The sequence below is a fragment of the Passer domesticus genome, chromosome 6 (assembly GCF_036417665.1).
Source record: "Passer domesticus isolate bPasDom1 chromosome 6, bPasDom1.hap1, whole genome shotgun sequence".
NCBI classification, from domain to species: domain Eukaryota; kingdom Metazoa; phylum Chordata; class Aves; order Passeriformes; family Passeridae; genus Passer; species Passer domesticus.
The window spans coordinates 9,639,646-9,663,718 of NC_087479.1; the positions used below are offsets into that span (position 1 = coordinate 9,639,646).

The following is a 24,073-nucleotide window of genomic DNA, read 5'->3' on the forward strand; positions in this document are numbered from 1 at the left end:
TCCAGTTTCACTGCTGTGGGAATATTTTGGAAATAGGACAGTAGGAGTATATTTACACTAGTAACTGCCACCATACTGGCAGCCTCATACACCTGAAATCAGGGGAAAAATAACCCATTGGAAGCTTCCCATGTCTCTGTTGCCTTTTTACTGAGATTAAACAGGGCATGTTATCCCTGCTCAGACTATCTACAGAATATCCATAACTTTAAATCCAGGAAGGTTAAAAAACTTCTGCTGACCAATTTCACTGTATGACACTTCTAATCAGAATTATATCGATAACAAATCCAGAAATGAAACTATCAAAACTAAATGAGGTTTTCCCTGAACTTACTCTTGATCTACCCTCTGGTATCAGTTGTTTTTAAAAAAGAGTCACAGAAAATGTTAGGGTTTTTTGTGGGTGGAGCCTACACAAACCAGAAACACATGCTATATATTCTCCTTGGTGTGTGATTTTTCCACATTTCAGTTCAGAAAAGGAAATTTATAGATTAGTCTTCACCTGCAAAGATGCAATGGCTGAGAGAAAGAGCAGGAAACATTCCTTTGGACCAAGCTCTCATTAGGAGGGGACTGCACAAAGCAATATGCAGAAATCCCATTTAGATTGGCAAAGCATACCTTCAACACAACCTAAATGCAGAAGTGCACAGGAAAGCATTTGAACACTTTCTCATGTTCTAGCAGAACATGTGGTTGAAGTTAAGCATTTGCTTTTGTTCTTTCCCAAACTACAAAGCAATGAATAGACACTCTTCTGTCTTCACGTGTTCTAAGTAAGGAACAGCAAACTATTCCATCTATGACAACTGACTCTGTATATCAAATAACTCTAGGAGGTATCCCAAAGCAGGGCTGCAACCCTTTAAAATACTAATCCTAAATCTGCAGCATAGCTGAGTAACCATACCAGCTGCAACTAACAAGAAACCAATTTAACAAAAACTCTCACAGAAAATCCACAGCAAAACAGGCATCATTTTATAAGTGTTTCATATGAATTGATTGTATTTTATCTATTCAGTATTGCTTTTTAGTGCCAGAAGTCCAGCTTTAACTCAAGAATGCCTGGGTCTGTGCTTACACAGACACCCAGTCAAACAATTAGGAACCTAATCATTAAAGAGTTTAAGACAGAAAACAGATGTTCCAGCCAATTTTGTCAGAGCTGAGAGCCTCTGAAGAGAGAAGTCTGCATTGTTTTTCTTGCTTATTTCTGCAGACCCAGAGATCATTCTCGTTACTGTGTTTTGAAGCGGTAATTTCTGAATGATGATGCTGGCAGAACTACAAACAAAGACTTACACTAATCCAATCTGGATGTCACTAACACAGTCACTAAGACTGTCTTCAGATTTTCACAGGTCAAGCAGGATTTAAACTCCACTCCATTAACAAGACAGAAGGACACCATTCTTGGGCTTTTAAAAGTGTCTTTGCCTCAAACGGCACAGGAATCCAGAGTGGATAACAATGCTTTGTCCTGCAACAGGAGCTCACAGAAATAATCTATGTACATTGCACTGCCAACCATCAAATTGCTTGCAGACCATCAAAAGCCTATCTTACATATCTTACATTTGCAAAACCTTGCAGAACTGCCTCTCCAAGGCTTGTCCATGTACATAAACGTTCATTGTAACTGATAGCTTACTCTCAAAGAACAATAAGCAATATATTAGTAATGAACTATAACTTCAAACAGTCTCCTCCAAGATATTGGACAAGAGGATTGAGGGTTATTCAAACCTCTGGGTCTAAAACACAGGTATTTGGAGTCTGGTTGTAGATCCAAGCAGGAAAGCCAATTAAAAAAAACTATAAATTTAATTTTGATATTACCTAGAGCAGCTTCAGGAACTGCTGAATTCTAAAAAAGTTTTCAATTACAGAAAAGCTTACAAGACAGCTGGGAACAAGCAGCTTCTCATTTCTCCATCCCAGATACAAAGCTCATGTGTGCTCCAGCCTTACTGGAAGAGGCAAGAAGTATTTAAAAAAAAATTTGCAAGAGACAAAAATAACAAACCAGAAACAAGAAGACATCAAAGTCCTCCACTGCTGAGGCCAAAGAAGCAATGGCCCATGGAACACACTACATATCATTCCTACATGTCTAGAGGAAAAATTCACATGCACACATTGAGAGTGCTTTCAAGTCAAGCTGTCCAGATGTTTCTGCACAGCTGCATGTTAGTAATGTTCTGTGGGCAGTGTGCAACAGACCAAACAAGCCTGTCTTGCTGTGCAGAACACCTGCAGGAAAAAACCTCAGAAAAGCTAAAATTAACTTCTCTCGTTCATGCTTTATAACTAAAGCTTAGACAATGTGCATGAAAGAAAAGGGAAGGGTAACCCAGATGAAGACAGCTTAAAAAAAGAGAAAAATATATCCTTGCATTGGTTTTCAATTTGCATTGTAATTATGATGGTTTGGGGTTTTTTTTCGTTTCTCTCAGCAACCCATTTGCACATTCTCTTTCCCTCCTCTTCTTGTTCTACATGTTGCTGATTTATGCTTCCTCACAGACAAAATCACTGAAAACTTCAAATCACAAAAACTCTGAAAAATTAAGTACACAGGCTGGAATAATAACAAATAGCTCTGCTCAAAGAAGCCCTGACCATGCAATTTCTGTGAAAAGATGTTGCATAGAATGTTGCTGAGTTTAATGACATTTTTGATCATAGTATTGGCAAGGCCTGTCCATGATGAAATTTTCTCTCATTTTCAGAGTCTCAGAGCGAAAGTAGGGCTTTTTCTGGAAAATAACGTTTCAATCCAGCTTCAATACACACAAGAAAAAGATAAATTTTGCTCTGATATAAAGTAAAATAAACTTTAAAACATCAGAATGTGTTCTCTGACCAAGACCAGTCTCTATCTGACCAAGAATCAGCTTTTTGAAATGCAGACACTTGGGTACTTGAGCATGACAGGAATTCAGTGAAATGCAGAAGAAAATTCAGAAACCTTTATTACTTTGACAAATTGCTCAGATATCACTAACACAAATGCCTACAACTTGAGCTAAAAGCATCAGAGATTACATCTTGTATTATTTGAAGCAGTTAAAGGAACAGAGTTGAACCCTTGTCTGATATTGATAGAACTTGAATAAATGTGCATTGCTGCATCTCTCATAAAGATCTATTGAGAAGATTTTCTGATCCTCATGTCTTCAGATCATCCTCAATTTTAGGCTTTTTCAACTAAAACCTCCCCAAATTGCTGTAATCTTCAGAGCTCAAATAGTGATAGAGAAAACCCAAACATATGCAACAAGAGCATTAACCCAGTCAGGTTTTCCAGGCTTCCTTTCTGTAGAAAGAAGCTCCGTGGCTAAAGGCACTGAAAGAAATTTACTGTAGGAGAAAATGCTACAAACTTATTCCAGAATATCAGAGGGAACATAGGTGAAGGTCAGGGTTAATGCTACACCTGTCCTTTGGAAAAACAGAATCCTCACAGTTGTCAGTTACTATAAGGATTAAAATGAAATTCTCCTTTAACGACACAGGATTTGCCTTGTAAAAGACTTAAACTCTCCTCAGCAGGGAATTTGTGAAGGAAGCTTCAAGCCTGAGAGACCAATCCAAGCCATACCTCACCTTCACTTAATCTGGACCATAAATGTGATCTGGAGAGAAAGCAACAGCTTCACTTGAACTCAGTCTTTGCACTTGAAGCAACACAGGTTATTAAAGAAATTCAAGGATGCTCGTACAAGCTGGACATCCCAATGAGGACATATGGTGCAAGAAATGCAAAGACAACATAGCAGCAACAGCAAGAATATTAACCACTTAAATACCATGAAAAGTAACTGATGACAGGTGTAACTGCATTGCCTTTCAATAAGTAAATAATCAGTCTGGTTTAGATGAAACCTCAGAAGCCTAGAGGCTTGAGACAAAGCTGATGTGAAAATTCACACTATGATGACCTTTGGATCCATTGTTTGGACTGACAGGTCTTCAAACCAGGGATTCTCTTCTGCTGTGCCTCTCCTCCTCTTGCCATCCTCTCTCACAGGATTTTGTTGAAATCTGTCCCACCTGCAGCTCACCTTCCACTACTTCTCTCATCACACAGATCTCTCTTGGCTTCCTAATTTTCAGCCCATTACTTCCTCAGGAAAGTCCCAACTCCTTCATGTCTATTTTCACCTTTTTTTACCTCTTCTTATGAATGTTTCTCCCTATAAGGATCTTCTTTCCCAGGTTACAAGTATTTAAGATTTAAGCTGTTACAAAATCCACCCTTCAGTCCAGTTTATTATCCAGCTGCCCCTTTTCATGATATTGTTTTTAATCTCAAAACATGAACTGTACTCTCTAGTCTACCTGAAGTAGAACTGGATGTGAATCAGTTTTCCCATGGCATGTAAGATCCTGAGCTTTAATTGTCTTCTTTTTTGCTGTTTCACAATGAAATAAAACTGACATCGTTTGATATTTTTATTAAAACCAGAGAAAGAGATATCTATCTCAGACTAGACAATAAGCCTTGCAAAGGTACTCATATGGGAAAATCTCAGTCTACCTAATTAGCATTTTTCAAAGGATCACCCAGATTAATGATTTTCATATTGTGCTCAGGGCTAAAATAGGAACCCAGCACCACTTTACTTCCTTTCTCCCAAAAAGTAATATTGAGCTGGGGAAAAACCTTCCATAAATGCTTCATTCAGAGGAATATGGCCTCAAACAGGTAGAGTTACAACAGAAAACCTGTCTAAAAATCATTTATCTGCTTTAACCTGAGTTGTCCCCTGCAGTTCCTCTCCATCCAAAAGGCCTCCCAGTAATTCTTAGTTAAAGCTTGCCTGAAGATAACCATCAAGCCTAACATTTTTCCCATTTATCTAGTCTTCAAAAAGCATCTTTGACTGTGTCCAAATTATGCTTACATTATCCTTTCCAGTCATATCCCACATTAGCTTCTAAGAAATTAGAATTTCTTGACTGTGTGGGAGCAATGGGACTGGCTTTGGTGGGCTCTGTATGAGTGGCAGAGGAGGTAGCCCATGACAGAGACCTTCTGATGAGTTCTCCTTTAGCTATTAAAATGTCACCTTCAACTCTCCCAGTCTTCTGGGCATGAACAACAGAGCATATCTGACACCAGCCCTTGGTCCAGTGCAGCACCTTAAGCAGACTTACCTACATATAAAAATAAAATCAAGATTATTCTGAAACAAATCAAGCCAAGTAAATTTATCTCAGGTGATGGCTAGCACTCCATGTCAGAGGAAACATATTAGAACTGAGCAAATCTATAGTCAAATTTCTCCAGTTTTACTGTTCTGCTTCCTGAACCAGAGGTTTCTTTTCTCATTTAAGAGTTCCTATGAAATATTCTCCCACTAATTTATATAAATTCTATTTTTCTGAAGCTCTTACATGTCATTTCTCACCTGGGTTCTTCCTGTAATCAGCCCTCAGGCCAATCTAACACTCATTATTGAGCTCTCCCATATATCCTTCTGTTTTCCCTCACAAGGCTCCTCATGGCAAATGTGCACATCCTTTCATTTTTGTGACCATGAATGTGCGTGGTGCTTGGCAGTAGCCTGCAGCTACAGCTGGGTCTGCCCAGAGCTATATCATGTTATTTGCCAATCTATTAGCATCTTGTTCTTAACAGAGGCACATTCAGGTGAGGACACCCTGGATCTGTGCTTGACAAGCAGGATAACTGTCCCATGACTAGACAGTACAGCAACAAAAAATTACAACTTGGTAGCCAAGCTGCAGGGTTTTGGGAGTGGGAAACATCATCTGTAAAGTGATTTGCACACACCCTGGCATGAGTCTGCCTTCTAAACCAATTTGTCTCTGAGGAAAAAATCTCTGGGTCCTTCCTGGGAAAGGTCAGCCGCATTTATCTGCCAAAAGTCAGTCTCTCAGTGTCCACAAAATGGTAACTCTCCACACAACAACAGGTAAATGTAGTCTGAGGGAGGAGGAGTTCCACAAGTAATACTGGCAGCTGGAGTGAATATGACCTCAAGGCTGCCCTTCAGGCCTTTTGAGAATGGCAGGTGATTTAACAACAAAATCTGATCACATTAACACAGGGGAGGGAGGGGATATCAAAATAAATGTATTAATCCAAAATGGGCATCACTGTTTCTACCAGATCTTTGCCTTTGACTAATATAAAAATAACATCAAACATTGTTATTTTAGTATGTGTCATTATTTGGGTGATTATTTAAGTAATACCTCCTACAGAAATGGTATTGGCATCAGTGCCTTAGCTTTTACATAGAAAATAATTCAGCAAAAGCTGAAAGACCTGAAAATCAAACCACATAAATCAGAAAATATATGGAATATACCTTTATTTACTTGGAGACATCAGGCACAATGATTTGGAAGGTCTCTCAAACTTCTGGCTTAGCCTGATCAAACCTTATCCAGAAGCCTTTATTAAATCTAATATTATTGCTGTCCTTTTCCTGTAAAAATCTTTCATTAAAACAGACCTGAAAATTAAACCTTGAATAAAACAGAGTTTATGTAGGGTTTGGGAATGAGGAGGATCTAGGAGTCATCCAGGGAAGGGCTGCAAGTAGATCAAATATGTAAACAACACTTACTGTCAGAATTATCCTAAAGAATTCTGAACTCCCACAATTCCTGTCTCATCCATAGCCTCTGTTTATTCTCCAAGAAATTTTGTAATTTCCCCCTGGCATAATTATCCTTTTAACTAAACTAGTTTGTCAATATGCAGAGGACACAAATAAACTAGTCATGGGCAATAAAGTCTTGCAAATCTTCTATTGTACTGCTCCAACTCCCTACCATCCCTCCAATTTTTAATTGAATGGTTGCCATTAAATAGTTCACTTTAATATGCAGCCAGTGAGGTTCCTTTAACATGCAAACCACTGTACTCCCAGAATAAGCATTACTTGCATGGCATTTCTAATTCTAATTATTTTAGATTATTTTCTAACAGTCATTAAAAATAGAAGGATTTTCTATATTCAATTAAGAAATAGGCCAAGAGCCTAAGAAAGAGCCTTAGCAAATACACCTAAGGTATTCTCAAATATTTAAAAACTGCTGCCAGAGGAAATGAGCATGATTTCCAAAGCTGCTTTCTGAAACTGCTGCTAGAGATAGCAGGATAAACTGTTATAATCCTAGGTCTGGAGGCAGGGATACCACATCTTTCAAACTGCTGTAGGCAGCAACCAGGAGACCTTTCCCCCTCCTTCCCCACGCTTTAAACCTGTTTCCAGCCCAGTGGAGTGGGAAATACGTGCAGTGATACCACAGCCAGTTTCTGCCACCAAACAGATGGTGACTGCTGGAAGCCAGCAACACAGATCCTAGCCACTGAAACTTTATTGGGAGAGCCCACCAGTGTGAATAAATGTCTTTAGATGGACTAATTAAAATGACTCTTTTCATTAGTTAGGACCATCTGTTAAGCCACAGACCTGGTGGAATTGCACACAGGTGGACATTCCTGGGTGGGAATGGGCAAAAGAGCTTCTCATGGCTGGTAAAGCTATTGTGCCCTAATAACAGGCTCCTGAGTTTTCACACAGAACATTCTCTCAGTGTCCACAGAAGGACTTTTGCCCACCTCTCCAACTCACCTGGATAGGCACTGACTGGTGCTGAGCACCAAGCTCAAAAGCCACTTAGTCTTTCTAGCTAAGTGTACCAAGTATGTCTTCATGTCACAACTGTCTGTGCCATCCCATAACTGCCCTGGTATTTGCATGCAGCAGCAAAAGGGGTGGGAAAAAAATAAATTATCTTTACCCCCCCCCCCAAAATTACAAAACACTGGCTCATAAAAGCTCAGAAAAAAATCCACAAAAAAAAAACAATTGGAATCGGCAATATTGAGCTTTGGGGCAGAAAGGATAGTGATACATAACATTTCCAAGCTTTTGCTTGAAATTAAATCCTTCACACAGTACAAGGTCATCCAAGTAAAGCCCTACACATTCTTGTTCAACAAATCCACATAGACATTACAGATACAGTGCAATGGACTTGATTTGCAGGTTTACATTTATTCTTTCTTTTCCCTCACCCTGGAACACCCAGCATTGCTTGGTGCAAACACAATTTCATATTCAAAGCCATTGGTAACAGAACTCCTGCTGACTCCATATCTTCAGACTGCTCAGGGCTTTCTAAAAGCCAGGCCAGCTTACCTCTGTGAAGCAAAAAGCTCACATGTAAACACCAAGTCATGGCTGTGCATCACTGCTGGCAACTGCTCCCATTTCCTGGCACAGCAGCCTCTGACAGCTACACTATTCTTTCATATTTGCTTTCCTGTAATTCTCAGGCAAACCAGAAATTGCACAAAATTAGATAGGTTGAAAGTTCCAGTCTAAACATGTTAATAGAAGTACTGGCCTATACACTACCAAGGGCATGAGAGCTGGATAGAGGAGGCACAACTGCCAAAGTAAAATAAAGGCCTGAAAGGAAACTATTTCAAGCAAACAGTTGTTTCAACCTTAATTTGCACAAAAGATCACCAATAGTTTCCCCCCACCCAGTATGTCACCGATTTCCAATGTCACCTTTAGACAACCAAAGAGTTAAAGTGAGGCAGACATCCAGGAAGCTGCCAGGCCAACATGCAGAGTACTTTAAAAAGAGCAGAGAGGCCAATATGCTTCTATTTACAATATTTTGTGACCCTAACCTACTCATCATGTTTTATTATTTCCTCATTTTATAGCTCTGCTCTTTCACAAGAGCCAGGAGCCAACATTTCTTCTCCACTGGCCAAAGGAGCAGCCAAGTGCCTCCTTCACAGCCAAAATCAGTTACTGAGCCAGAAGCAGCCAACACGAGGTTGTGAATGCACAAGGCAGCAGCTGATGCCCTTCTACTGGAAAATTAGACTTGGGTTTTAAGCACCTAAGCACTTTTTTCTCTCAATTCAATTCATTCTGCAAGCCTATTTGAAACTATTTGATAAAATTTGGATTTAAATTAGGGCAACCAGTGGAACTGTGCTGATTTATGCCAGCTGAGGAACTGACTGATTTATCACTACATTCTCTTTCTTTTGTGTGAGAATAAACAGAAAACAATTCTTGCCCAAAAAAAGCAAAATAGCATTGTGTAGTTTCAAGGCCAAATAGAAGGATGTGTGCAGAAATCAGAAGCTCTAATTTAAAAAGCCTTGACAAAACAGGGAAGATATTCTTCAGTGTGGGAATGTGCAGATCTCAGTAGAAGGCGTTCAAAGCCCAACAAGTAGGATCACTCAAATGTAAAACTAATCAAGGGTTTTCACTTGGTGCATTCACTTACAACCCTGTGTAAACAGCAGCCACAGCTCTTGGGTTCCTTTGCTTGATGCCTCCACAAGCAACCAAACCTTTGGCAGCCGAAATGTACAGGATGGTTATGGTTCATTCCCAGTATCTGAGGGTGCTGCATTGCTTCACCCTCTACAAGACTTTCAGCCCCAGCAAGGACTGACTCTTCTCCTTGTAGCATTGTTCATCAAAACAGCTGTCATGCAAAGGGGAAAACATCACATTAAGCCTGTTAGAGTCCATCTCACCTGAAGACATGGTCAGATGTCTAGAGACCCACATTTAAAGACCATCTCACCCCCAAGTTTTATGGACACACCTCTGAGAAGAATTACTGTACATTTAGGACATGAATCCCTAGAGGATCCATAGGTTTTGGTCTGAGAGGAGTTTTGGGAACTGGACCCTTAGGGGGGTTACTGGTAACTTAATTCGAGTTTACCCAATAAAATGCACCTTCATGCAGATTTACATGCTTTTAACAGCTTCTGACTACAAAAACGTGTGGGAAGTTCTTGGGCAGCAGCAACCAGTGAAATTTCAGGCAGGCCTCTGCATTTGCCCATCCCAGCCTAAAAACAAAACCAAACAGCCCTTCAGCCAATCTGGTAAATATAAAAATGAGATGACTGGATGTCTAGACTATCTACCTTTTCTATATATTCATAAAAATTAATTAATTCTGCTTTGAATACCAGCAATGGCAGCTTTATCTTTAAACTGTAAGGAACACAAATCTCTTGCATCTAAGAGTACAGGTTAAAACCTACACTACAAGTTACTGAGATCACATTTTACCTGTTGTGCTTTTAACCGGTCTCCTTTTTTTTTACTTTTCATTCTTGTTTTAGTCAAAAAGCAGACCTGTTACAGTTCATTCACAACCAGCACTGAATATGTACAAGCAGTAGTAGACCAGCTCTACCCTTAAAGTCTGAACACACCACTTCTATGACATTTAAACTCTCCACTGGTCCAAAACCAAGAAACACAATTTGATTTTTCAGCTTGGAAATCCTTGAATACAAAGAGCACAGAATCTTGGGCATTTCAGGGGGGCTATAGATGATAATTTACAAAGATTATAAAGGAAGAGGAGAGGATTAAAATGTACAGCAAAGGGGCCACAAAAAACTGAGGAAAAACCATTCTAGAATAGACATTAAATAGGAATGAAAACTATTTAGAGTAACTAATCATGCATAAAGCACCACAACTTGTCACCCCAGCCTCACACAAAGCCTGGCAGTAGGGATGGGGGCCTGGGAACAGGCATGATTCACATACATTTTAATAGCATCTCAAAACTACTGGCAACAACAGAAGCACAACAAAACAAGCAACACCACTCAGCTAAATATGCCATTACAATGCATGCACAGTTGTTTTATTATGCACAGGCCAGTAGATTAGTACACATCACCTAATAATGTACAATTAGGTTCACTTCAGAAACAAAAACAGATGGGCAATGTGGATGTTCACAGAAACTGCACCAGCAATGAAAACCTACGTGCATGGGAGAACTGGACAAACCTTGCCCTATGACAGATGAAGCACATGGGTAAAAAGAGACTGGTGTTTTCCCTCACCACATGTCAGGGGATAAAAGGTGTTGTAAAATCTTCCATTTCTTGATTACACACTACCATGAATGCCAGCTTGTTGTAATTAAAAGGAGGGAACATCAGCATTTAACAAGGTTTAGAAAAACTGCTTAGGAGAGAAGTTCCATTTGCCCTTCTGTAATATGCCACTTACAGCCCTGTAGCAAACACAAAGCTCATGTTTTTCAGCACTGCTGGTTGAGGGACATGGCATTTCTATATAATTTCTGCACAAATTAAAATAGTGGGCAATATAATGCAATGTCTACATCAGCTACCTGGCATGGACTGACTGCACTCCAACACCTTCCATGGTGCTGTAGTCACTGTCCCCAAGTGGTTCTGTCTAAAATGGTTCCTCTAGAGAAGATTAAAAGATGAATTCTCTAATGCTTGCAGAAGGCTGTAATTAGCCACCAGCCTGGCCATAAATATTTGTTGTGCATTGTGTAGCATCATTTATCATCACTTCCTACAGTAATCATCTTCATCGTGTTCAGGCCTTCAATCCACCATTGCAGTTTCCCTTTACCTCAGATCAGATCAATATTTTCCCCAAAATTTTTCCCAATCAATAGCATCTTCCTCCTTCCCCAAATAATGGTTTCAGAGGTTTGACAGTGTTGGTAACTATAAAGATCTTAATTAAATGTATAATTTTGTGCTTATTCTATCCAAAAGGAACTTTGATAAATAATAGAAGTAGACCCAGACCACAAACTTATTTTAAATACTTTTTAAGATAAAATAAATTTATCTTCACAGATCAACAAAAGGCTGAATGCCAGGTCTTCTACAGCTGGTACAGTTAATGTCATTCACCTTCAAAAAAACCAGACCCTAATGAGCTGCATTTCCAAGACTCAGAGAGCAGTTAGAAATGTTCACATGTGTTTGGAGATTATTAGAGTAATTGAACCACTTTTTCAAAAGCCCCAAAAAGCTTAACCATAGATCTCAAATAGTAGCTTGAAATAAGGCTGACAGTCCTTTAAGATTAACATCAGGTATTAAGCTGCACGATGAAAGCTGAAAAACTGAAAACACCAGCACTTCCTTGTAAGAGCAAGAGAGCTGACTCCACTGAGACATAACTCATGTTACCAGTTCTGCAGTCAAAAAGCAGTGTTTGCAACCTGATGCTCTGAGGATGGGATTAGGAAGCAAATCTTCAACTGCTAATTGCCTCTCTACCCTTCATTTCAAGCAATTCACCCAGGTGCTTATGGCAAGCTCAAAACAGGGTAACCAAACACCCCAGGTGGCAGCCAGGAAGCAGAGCACAATTAATTGAGCAAAGTCCTGCTTCTTCTCCAACCTGAGCCTGCACACAGCTGAGGTTTAGCCATGACAGTGTAATGGTTTCAGGAATGTCTAATTCTCAGCCCCAGCCCTCATAGCAATGGGTTCTGCAAATTAATGAGTGAGGTAAATCAATTATCTACCAAAGCCAGTCAAGCTCACATGTACATAAAGGTGTTCATGTATACACACAGAAATCCAACAGCACAGCCTCCATCCTAAGCAAAAAATTCCAAATACTCAGTGCAAGGAAAGGAGAGTGGGCACGATTCTGCTGCACATTAGGACAGCCCCAGGATTCCTGCAGCACACCAGCCTGTAAGGGCACCCCAAGACCATGACAGCCTGGGTCAAATGCCTTGGTGCAGAGCACACACCACCTTCAGGTCCATAAACACTCCCTTCAGATCCTGAGATTCACCTGCCTCCATGCACAGCCCAGAGAGCAGCTGCAGTTACACTCACTGCCTTAGCAACCTGCTGAGTTTATTTCTCCAGCACATCTTTTAGACAGAAAAACATGAACAAAGAAATTTAAAAGCATGCATACATTTGAATAATGTTAAAGACCAACATTAAAGTAAGAGAAGACAGACAATTAAGAACTGAAACTGCTACATGGTTCTTTCTGTAACTCATAGCAGCAGCACTCTTTCCTTCCTCTTCCAGAACTGCTCTCTACATCTGATGGATGATTATTTAAATTCATTTATTTAATTTACTGTTCCTTCCTCTTGCAAAGGAGACAAAAATCAAACAGACAGTGATCAAAGACTTTAAAAGATCAGCAGCTGGAAGGATGTGTCTATTTTATCCTCCCTTCTCTCCACCCATTCCAGAATAAATTGCAGAGGCTTACTGAGAACCAAAAAGAACTGGGATTCTCTGGTTGCTTCTGACCCTTTAATTAGAGCAGCAGGATAGAAATAAATAAAGCCTGCCTTCTACCTTCATGACCTTTGATTTCTGACTCTGCAAGACACTCTGAAGAAATATTTTAATAATAAAACTCCTCTTCTTAAGAAGAAAGAGTCTGATCTTCCCCTTCTGGTACAGTAGGTTTTTTAGAGATGAGACTGTGGTACATTTCCATTCAGCAAATATCTCTACATTATATTACACTCCTTAGTTAATAGGGGTGTTTCAGAGTCTGTAAGAAACTGCATCTGAAAGTTATGATGACAGATATGCTAAATGTAGTGAACAATTCATTCTCACTTTAATAAAGAAAAAAAAAATCAAAGTAGAACCTCAAATTAACTCAACACAAACTATCCCATAACATTAGAGGAAGTACAAGTTTTAAAAGTACTTCTGGTTCAATTTCAAAGTGAACATTTCTACCTAAATTTGGATGTAAACCTGTGAAGCTTCTCTTTGTTATTGTTGTTAATTTTTAAGCCAATAACACCAATTTTAGATAAATTGGGAAAATCCCTAAATGTAAAAATTCTCAGCTAGATGAAATCACCAGCTATAATCTAATTTTTTTACAGTTTGGGTTAATTTGGTTGGCTTTTCAATAAATTTTATGGTTTTTAAAGCAAATCAGTTCACCTAATATAACTTCACATAAAAATTTGTTTGCGGACTTTCCTTTAAACAGCAGCCAGTTGTGCTGGCCCCTCTTTTCAGAAAAAAACCTCTATCAGAACAATAAAAATTGAAATAGATCCTCAAGCTGGTATAATCTAAAGTAACTTCTCTGGCCGCTAGATTTGCACTAGACAGATTCTGGCACTTCATTTGAGCAGTAAACTTTGCTTTTATGATTAGTTCAGGAAACATATTTCGTAGATGAGTATGCAATAGTTATTTTAAAAGAAACAGCCATGATCATCTGGTGTAGTTCCCCATGAAGCCTTGAGAGACATTCAGTCTGTTTCAAACACACCATATCCTCCCAAGGTGCCAGAAAACCTAACTTTGGTTGTTATTAAAATCACTAATTCTCAAATGTCCAATTGCTCATTCTTAAATACTAAAATGAAGAGGGATAAAAATGGAGGTAAATACTACTGGTTTTAGTTTTCACTGGTTGAAACTGAGGTTTGTACCCTTGTTATAATTCTTTGGACACATGTTAATTATTTGCATTTAAAAGTCACAGATGTGGTGATGTGGCTTTCATATGAAACAGTAAAAGAAAACAAGTCACAGATTTAATTTGCTGAAAAGATGAAATTCACATTCAGGTATAATCAAACATAACATAGATTTAATATCTTCACTCCATTTCCAATTTCACCAAACTTAACTGAGTTCCTGGATGCTGCAAAGCAGCTGCATAGTCTGAATAACCACAAATGTTCAAAGGACTGATAGGTGCTGAAAAACGTTCTCCTCCATGAAAGAAATGCTTTTGCTATCTGAATGACCAGTTTCTCTGCAAGTCCTACCCAAAAATATCCTGGATGTACTTTGTAGCTAACATCTGACTCACACTAAATTTTCACCTTGGCAAAAATGCAAGATCAAAAGAGCAAAGCCAAGGGGTATAATTTTCTCCTCCTTTGTCACATCCCAAAATGTTAAGAACACATTCTTTTCCAGCAATCCTCATACAAAAGGATAAAATGAAGAGCAGTGAACTTCAGTCTACTAAATGTCACCCCAAAATAGGTAATTACCATATGAACATTAAACTGATGCACTCCTCTCCTTACGAGGTTCCTTTTTACAAGCTGAAGATATTACCAGAACTTAATTGATGTAAAAATGAAATCTCTTGGAGCTGCAATTTCAAAGACCTGCAAAACTTCACCTACCAGCTTGTTCTACACAGAGTTGATAAACCTGGCCCAAAATCAAGCTTTAAAAATATTCACACTAAGCACATGGACAAGGAACATGTGCTTGAGCCAGAATTGCATGCAGAACTTTGAATTCATGCCTATGCATACAACCTCCACGGGTCACTTCTCAGCCAGTGACTGCTGGTCTGTCCCTCTGTGGAAAGGTTTACTGCATCCATCTGTGTCCTTGCCCTTGAGCTTCACGGTGAAGCACAGATACCTGAGTATCAGTGTGTTACAGGCTGGAGGCAAATCAAATGTCAGCAACGGCATCAGCTGAATAGTTCAAATAAAAGCCACAGGCAAATTTAGACTGCACATGAATTTAGCACTTGGTTCATTTACTGAGGGGAAAACAGCCATGCATTTCAGGTTCTCTGGAAGATTTATCTCTAAAAGTCAGAGTTATGTAGAGAATCTGATTTAGTGTCTCTCCCAAAAAGTACTTAATAGAGAATCTCTTTTCTGTGATAGCTCCTTCATCAGCACTTTGCTAAAATACAGGAAAGGCAGAGAAGCCCCTGGGGAGCTGACAGGGATCACAAGAATGGTTGCATTCATGTTACACCAGGACAGCCACCAGAGAAGTCTTAAAATTAGGTATCAAAGGAGAAAAACTAGAAAGCACTCCAGTCCAGACAGGCTAAAGCATGAATCCATGGTACCCCACATTATTTTAGTTCAGAATGTCCTGGCCAGTGTTCTTCCTATGTGAACTGACACAAAGCTCATTTTTCTGCTTATGTAGCACTTAAAGTAGAGTTCATATAAAAGTACACTCATTTTGAAAGGCTGAACAAACCCTGGCATGTTTGAGACGATCTACGTTCACTTCCAAATATTCATCTACACCCTTCCAAATGAAAGTTGCTATAATGTGAACCATGAATGAAGAGTTACTTTTTTTTTTTTCTAGAGGAATTAAGAGCCTGAGAAGTTACTTCAAAAGGGAGAAAACATTTCAAAAGCTACACAAACACTATGATTTTAAGGTAATGTCATATTGTTGATCAGTCCAGGTAACCTCCACATTAACATGGAGAGGTCAAATATGAAAATATACTACTGCTATCTTTCTAAAAGATCTCTGATAAAGCCATACCCTTCCATGGACTCAGGAGTATCTTTGATGCTCAATACTCAAAAGCCATAGTCTGTAAAATATTTTCCCAAGCCCACAGATTTTCACTTAGCTACAAATTTTCCTTAACAAGCGACTGTGAACACCTCTGTGCTCATAGTGATAAATCTGTTTCCTTGTCTCCTCACTGCAGATTCCATGTAGGAAACATCACCAACACAGCACAAAGCTGTGAAGGAGGCATGTCACAAAGCTGCAGCTTCCAAAAGCTTTCAACACAGAAAGGAGCTTTCCTATTTCTATTCCAATTTGATGGTTCTTTTCTCAGTTTGTGCCAAAAGACAAGCCTCATCCAGCCTCTCAGCAGGCCAGTCCAAATGGCACTGCTAAGCTCACACAGGCTTGATGCACAAAGCTACCAAGTCTGACATGAGTTACTGTCCCTGTTCCACAGGCTTCCCTTCTGCCAGAGCAGCCAGGGGAAAAATAACAGGGTTCCAATCTGCTTGGAAAGGTTTTATTTTTCACTCCTCAGTATTCATCACTCAAGCATTCATTTGATACAATCACAGTCATCATGCTAAATTGACAGAAAACTGGGATTGCTGATTTATTCCCATAGCAGGAAGACTCAAAAGCAAGAAGCAGCACAACACACAATTCAACAGCAGCATGTAACTTCTGCACCCAAAATTTTATGGAAAGAGTTGTCTCATGTTACCTCCCTCCCAGCTGCCACAGTCCTCCCCTCTCCAAGCTCTCTGTGGGCTCCTGGGCCTCCATTCCCTTCCATCTGCTCGAGCCTGGAAGTTTACCCTGGACCAGCACAGCTCTCACAAGCATCAGTTCCATACAAAGTTTTACTGCTGCTTTTCAGCATCTGAGCCACAACTCATAGACTGATTAATCTGAGCATACCTTGCCAGGTCCTCACTTGATTCTGCTTGAGGAGAACAGCAGCACCAAAAAGGGTACAACTAGCACTGTTCAGCATGCACTTTTTATATGCTGAAATAGTTTTTGCAAGAGTGAGTACAGATAGAAAACAACAAATCCTTGCTCCAGGATGCTGGCAAGGAAAATTGTTCCCTCTACCAGCATGCTGGCAGGGAATTTTTTTTCTCTTTTTCCCCTTCTCACGCCAACACTTTCATATTGGAAATTCTCCCTACAACAGGATGCTGGCCAGACTAACATAAGCCACAAGCATCCTAAAGATGCCCTTTTTTTTATTTGCCTGACAGTAACACTGAAATCTTTCAGTATCATCTTCATTGACTGCATTAAACATCAATAAGAATTACTTTCAATACATGAATTTTTACCTCTCTCACTATCACCTTTATAGAGACAGATTCTTAAGTATACGAGCTGTTCTACCATGAGGTTAGGAGAGAGTTTGATTTGGTTTTGTGCTTGTGCAGAGAGATTAATTTTGTACAGGGTCTGGCACTGACATCCTGTCTGTTCAGATTAACTTTCCTGCTTAATCCAGATCCCAAACTCAATTTTGAAGCAACAACATTCTGAGTTTTGTTGCTAACAGGCTACAAGCCACTAGATCACGAGAAAAGAAACCTCCACTTTACAATGTACTTGAAATAAAGGAGGATTTGCAAGAGCTTACTCTCTCATTACTCAGACATCACCTGGCACAGCTTCTAGTTTGTAGTCCATGCTGCCTGTAGCATTAGACAAGCTGCAGGGAAGAGGGAACTATGAGTCTCAATTTTTTTCTCATTTTAGTCACAGAAACTGAGGCTTCTGGAGTCTGCCCACAGCTTCAAAATCTCCACACTCACATTATCACATCTCTTGGTGTGCTGTGCACTTCACAGCAGGGCTTGCTGGGTTAGTTTCAGCAACAACTTTTAGGCTGCAGACATGGGTCCAGAGCCTTCTGCCTCTGCCAGTAGTAATTGATATCTGTATTACAGGCCTTGCACACTGCAACATCTACCAAGGCCTCTTCTGACTTCAGACAAGAGTCATGGTGATTTTAGCAGCAGCATTTCACAATCAAGGTCCTGCACAAACAGCTATTCCTGCAAGATGAAAGCAGCCTCCCTGGACAGCAAGTTACTGGCTCCCTGTAAAGTTAGTGCTCTATGCCCTTCAGATTAGGGAAACTCACATTTGTTTTCATTATGGGAAATAAACTGATTAGCAGATGGCTATTCATTTTCCCTCTCTGTCAACTCTAATAAAATATAAATGGAAAACATAAATAGAAATCTTCAATTAACATTCAAAGGGCTCTCAAAAAAAATCAAAATTCCTGAATATTAAGTGTATGGTTTTTTGCAAATGAAGTAAATTAATCTTTTAGAAAGGAAGTTTGTTTTTGCATTTGACTGATAGCATGCAATATGATTAAAACACATTGATCTTCAAGCTTTAAAAAGATGACTGAAGATTCACTTAGACACTGGACCCACTTAGCTAGGCTTTACCAACTGAGTGGATATTCTATAGGCTACACAGTGTCCTTTCTTGACTTTTTTTCACCTTAGTACCTTTATCAACATGGCAAACCACAATATGGTGTTAAAGGATAAAAATGTCAAGCAATGAAGTCCCACTTTCAGCTTGCCACACTCTCTTCAGGGCCAAAAAGTCAGAAGCTTTTGCCTAGATTTGGTTTCACATTTATGCAGCATGAAGTGAAATGTGCTTTTGAAACAGGAATGAGCTTGTGCAGGAGACACTCAGGTGTGTGCTGCAAGAAGAGTCAGAGATTATTTGCCTCTCTGAATTTGTTGTTCCATGTCTTTCATCTCCCACCATTTCTCTGCCTGCGCTATTTTGATTATAAAAACTTCTTTGGGGCTCCTCACAACAGACCAGGGAGGTCTCAGCTCCCAAGGGCAGCAAAATGTGAAAACAAACAGCTCTGCAGGGGATTTACAGGACTAGAAACATACATAGAAAGTATTTTCTCTGTAAGCTGTAGGTCAGAAATCACTGCAAAGGACAAAAATCACCATTACACTGGTGCCCTCCCCTCCAGATTCAGCAGATGCTACTTTAATGACAATGTGATCCAGCCTTGCTATAAAATTGTACAAAAAAAACCCCACAGCATTTCAGTGCATTTGTGTTCTCACAAAAGGTATGCCTTCTTGATCCCCAGCTATCACCTACCCAAACTACCATCAGCAAATACATTCTCCCAGACTCAGAGAGATTAGGGAAAGTGTAGGCTACAATAATTTCCTACTCTTCCTAAACCCAGCAGTCAGAACAGCAGCCTATCAGGCTCCAACAGACCAATGAAAAAAGTATAAAAAATGACTGCACTGCAGTAGCAAATACAAATTCCGACCAAATAAGAGACCTATGGAGCAAGGCACATAGTCCATGAGTGCTTGCCTCTCACTGGGAATATGCCTCTGGTCAAGAAAACACTTTAACATATGTGCAAGACACATTGCAGTCACTGAGCCTTAAAATTATTAAATGCTTTCCTGAACAATAGCTTAAAGAAGAAATATTCTCCTCTGTTTTCATAGTTTATTTCAGAAGAGGCTTCCTTGGTTAGAATAATACTGTTTGTGTTATAACTGTTTGACTCATGGCTTGAATTCCCTGCCAGATGGAGTTTCCCCAAAGAACACCTGGAAATTAGGAAATAAGAATTTGTCTTAATGGCCATTTCCAGTCTTGCAGCAAGGCAAGTTTCTCCTCGAAAACACATGATAAATTGGTATCTAAACAATCCAGTCAGCCATTAAAAACACATTCTGTATATGAGAATCTGTATATAAGAATATTCTGCATCTAGACATTTCATTCCAACTCCAAGGTCTGGAAAGGAGCTGGACATGAAGTCCAGAGGGCCTGCCAGTTCCCTTCACTCCCAGTGTGTTCCTGGCCTGACTGCTCTGATTCCCTGCTTGGTAATGCTATCACAGTATCTCACTGGCAAACCCACACATCTGTTTTCCAAAGCCAGGCTTGCCTGCCATTCCCCAAGTGCTCAGCTCCTACCTCGGCTGGAGCTCCAGAGCTCTCCAGGAATTACAGAACCAAGAAAGGTTTTCCACCTTAACCCCATGACCATCCCTTGAGTGGCTGCCTAAAGCAGGCAGGCCAGAGGAATCAGAGTCTGGATCACCCAGCCTCAGGAAGAAGTGCCTGGTTATGGGACCTGGTCACAGTCCATAATGCCAAGTTTTTTTCCTCATCATATAATGCAAACCCTCCTGGGCTGCTTTATCACCACAAAACATCCTGCATTTTGCATGCTTCTAAACTTTTAGAACTTCTTAGTTATTTCACCCCAAAAGAAAGAGTTAAAGAATTTTAAAGCCAAGAGATTGGAGTTTTATTGTGTGAAATTAATCCAACCAAACACTGCAACCCAGTGGAAGCTCCAGACCTCTTTAAATGAGCCCCTACAGCAGATAATGTCTTTTTAATCAGTTTGATGCTCTGCTAAATTGACTCTTATTTCCTAGCAGGGGGAAAAAAGGAGCAACTGACTTGATGCTTGCTTGAAACAAAGTATTTTGAGATAGACGCTATTTGAGTTCATAAATGCCAGAAAGCCTAATTTAGATACACAAGCAATTCCTTTCTATTTCAGCTCCATAAATCTGTTTGTCTAATCCTGGGATATTTTGAGGGATTTTATGATAGCCCATGTGCATATCATTCCACTTGCCTGCACAGCAAAATTTGGTTGAGTACACAAAACATATAGCAACTTGTTGGGCTGAGTAATAGTAATAATCCATCTAATCACAGTCAATTCAGCTGCTGGTTGCTTATGGGCATCCTTTACACATTAATTTAAAGACTGAATAAGCAAGATCAGAGCAGCTATTTAACAAAAGCATGCTCCTAAAGCTCCTCTAAGCACCCAACACTCATTTTCAGAGGCTTGTGATCTGGGAGCATGCTTTTAAAACAAGTTTACCAGCTTTAACCTTTCTGTCTGTCATCAGAAACCCTCACAAGTCAGGAGAATTTTATTTCATTTCTTACAAATGATACACATTTCTGAACACTAATTTGGGCATCGAGAAAAAGGACATGTACACACAAACAACATAGTGGGGTTTTTTGCTTTGTGGTTTGACAATTTTTTTTTTTAATAAAGCACATGTTTTGTCCACTCTCCAGTCTCAACCTGCCTTATTTTCAGTCAAAATTACCCCAGTGAGGTGATGGGTAGCACAGAAGGTCTAGGGGGCACCATCAGTCTTTCATTAAGAAATATTTCTTGTTTAAATACATTTGAGCAGGAAAACCACACATATTAAGTGGCTGAGGTTTGGCCCATAATGAGTGCCCACTTTGTCAGCTGCTTTTGAGTGCCACAGAGGCCACCATCACAGGACAATTCATGACCCACTCAAACAGGTCACCACTGCAAATCCCCACTGTTTAAACCTGCTGATTTGTGTGCCTTACATTGTCACAACAGGGGAAGAAAAAGCAGTGGATGATTTTGTGGCTTTAAGGGTGGATGTGCAAGAACTAAGGGTCCAATTCCCCCAAACTGGGTGGACATTCCCATGTGAAACAAGCACTCCTGTATGGTGTCAGGAGGAGCTATTGTTAAGCACAGTTACTAAACATTACTCCAGATTTATGCCCAAACTTTTGCCACAGGCAAAGCTACTGAGAAGAGCAGTTGATTTACCCCCCAAGACAACAAAACAGGAGTTTGGCTCCAGGAGAAAGCACACTCATTTCTTCAACTCTAAAGATATTAGAAATCAAACATCCAAAGTCCTTTCTTCCTTTCCAAGAGGAACATCAACAACACATCAGAAGTGGGCTCTGTGAGCACTTGAGTGGATCTGTGATCTAAGAAACACCACCCACTGGGAAAGAAATCCCAGCATGTGAGAGGAAAGAACAATTCTCCCCAAGTTTTTCCTGGATTTTTGCTTTAGAGGCTGAGACAATGAGTGCAGACAAAAATTACAAGAATGAAACCAGATACAGTGCAAAAACTGAGTGGAAGTATCAGGGACCACAGATGCCTCTGTATGACAGCAGCTCTTCTGCAGAGTGCCCTAACAATCCCAGCAACATGTCACTCAAGAATCAGGCCTTTTTGTGACAGAGCTGTTCTGATCAGTCAATTGTTTCCCTACTGACCACAACACCATCACAGCAGGTGGCTCAGGAAAGCAGAGATCAGTGGAAGCCATGGGGTTAAATCACTGATGGAAGCAGGGTAGGGTGTTTACTGGAACATTTGTCATGAGAGGTTGGTATGCATCAGAAGGTCACTTGCTCAGCTCCAACATCACATGCAGAACCTAAATTTCAAAATTTCAATTGGAAGTTGCTGTTGTATGCATGGTTTTCCCCTTCTAACTGGAAAAGAGATACTAGAAAAACTCCTAGCTCTTCATAGAATGTTATCTTCTTTTGAAAACACTTTTTTACACATGACTAGGGATTAAATTCTTGATTATACTTCTAGTTAATAAAAATTTGGCTTGTCACTGTAGCATCCAAACTGTTGGTTTATGGAGCAGGAAAGTTTCTGGGCAATGAACTTTGCTGGTACTGGCTACAAAAATATAGAGTCTAGTTATAACACATTAAAATTTATCACCTTTTGATCAGTAGAGATACCATTATTACATCATTGCTATGCTATATTGCAACTGGGTTTCTCAATGATGCTTATTAATCACCACAAGCTTCATAATATTCCAGTTACTATTACTGTAACAGAAGTAAACAGAGATTGAGAAACCAAGTATCTTGCCCTCAGATCCTTTAAATAGTCTGTGGCAGATTCAAAGTGTTCTTTATAGCAAAGAAAAGGAAGGCAGTTTAATAGCTAAGCACCAGATTGATACTTGGGAGATCTGAAGTCACTTCTTTCCCATACACCTTTTGTTTTGTGTCTGGCATGCTTCCAAATATCTTCAGGTTCATCCTTAGTACAAGTGGGTGAAACTAATTAAACAGGAGTTAGATAAATATAGAAAGCGTCGAGCAGACCCAGCCACACACAGCCAAGCCAGTACTGTTTGTGCAGTAATGTTGTTTTTCATATATAAGAAGGGAAAAAAATTCCTCTTTTAATTGCCGACTGCTTAGTCCTAGACAATAGGAACTAAAGCACAGGTAAATCCAAGGAGATTACACACCACCCCCAGTGCAGGTACACAAAGCAGCTTATTCCACCTATCCTTTCAAAGCAGAAAATGACTTCACATCAAGGCAGTGTGGGAGCCCCACGAACGTGGGCAAGTTTGTGCTAGTGCACTGCAACTTCACATCATGACTCGCTGCTTGTGCCTCCCATTGCCATGTGGACTGTCCTACACCCCTCGGTGAGTGTGCAGCTGCTTCTTGGCAGCAGAGCCATTGGGACACACAAGGAAATACACAGAAGGTTCTGCAGGAAGTCTTGAAAATGCTGGTGGGACTCAGCTAACCTCTGCCAGCAGGGAGAAGCTTTAGGATAAATGCTCATTCCCAGGTGCTTCAGCAGCAGGGCCACCACCCCACCTCACACTAATGAGGGAAAGAATCTACAGAAACAGAAATATGGATCTTATTTAGTCTTATTGAATTAAAGATGTGAAAGCAGACACATAACAGAGGGATCTTGGCTTTGACTCCAGAATTCCTTTAGTTCTGTGCTATCAATAGACTTATTCAAAAAACTTGCTAAATAGAGAACACACCTCATGCATGTGGGTTCCCAATGCACTGTTTTGGTTTCAGCCTGTCTTTGACACCTTCCCAGGGCTGCTGCAGCATATATAACACATTAGCTTCAACCTTTTCTTTCAATCAGCTGTCAAATACATACCAGACATTGAAATACCTTTCCTTCTCTACAAGAAAAATTTAAGACTAACAAAAAAGACCCCTGCTTCAGGCTTAGAAAAAAGGTACAGGAAAGATTTGGCTTTTCAGGCTTTCCTGTATATGTTCTCCTGCAGCTCACCCAGTATCACTGTCTGTTCATCCCAGGGG

At 39.9% G+C, this 24,073-nt stretch overlaps 2 long non-coding RNA genes across 4 annotated transcripts in view; both read right to left on the reverse strand.

Annotated features, from left to right (window-relative positions):
• Positions 1–24,073, reverse strand: part of LOC135302574 (uncharacterized) — a 48,197-nt gene that overhangs the window by 18,433 nt on the left and 5,691 nt on the right. The window contains exon 5 of one of the 3 annotated variants that reach the window (XR_010364168.1): positions 20,242–22,389. The exons of the other annotated variants lie outside the window; for them this stretch is intronic. This is a non-coding gene — a long non-coding RNA (uncharacterized LOC135302574). Of the gene's footprint in view, positions 1–20,241; positions 22,390–24,073 lie in introns of those variants that run through there. 3 annotated transcript variants of the gene reach the window in all.
• Positions 7,902–16,283, reverse strand: LOC135302575 (uncharacterized). Its single transcript, XR_010364171.1, has 3 exons — positions 16,133–16,283; positions 9,319–9,522; positions 7,902–8,200 (listed from the first exon to the last, which is right to left on the reverse strand). It is a non-coding gene; the product is annotated as an uncharacterized LOC135302575 (long non-coding RNA).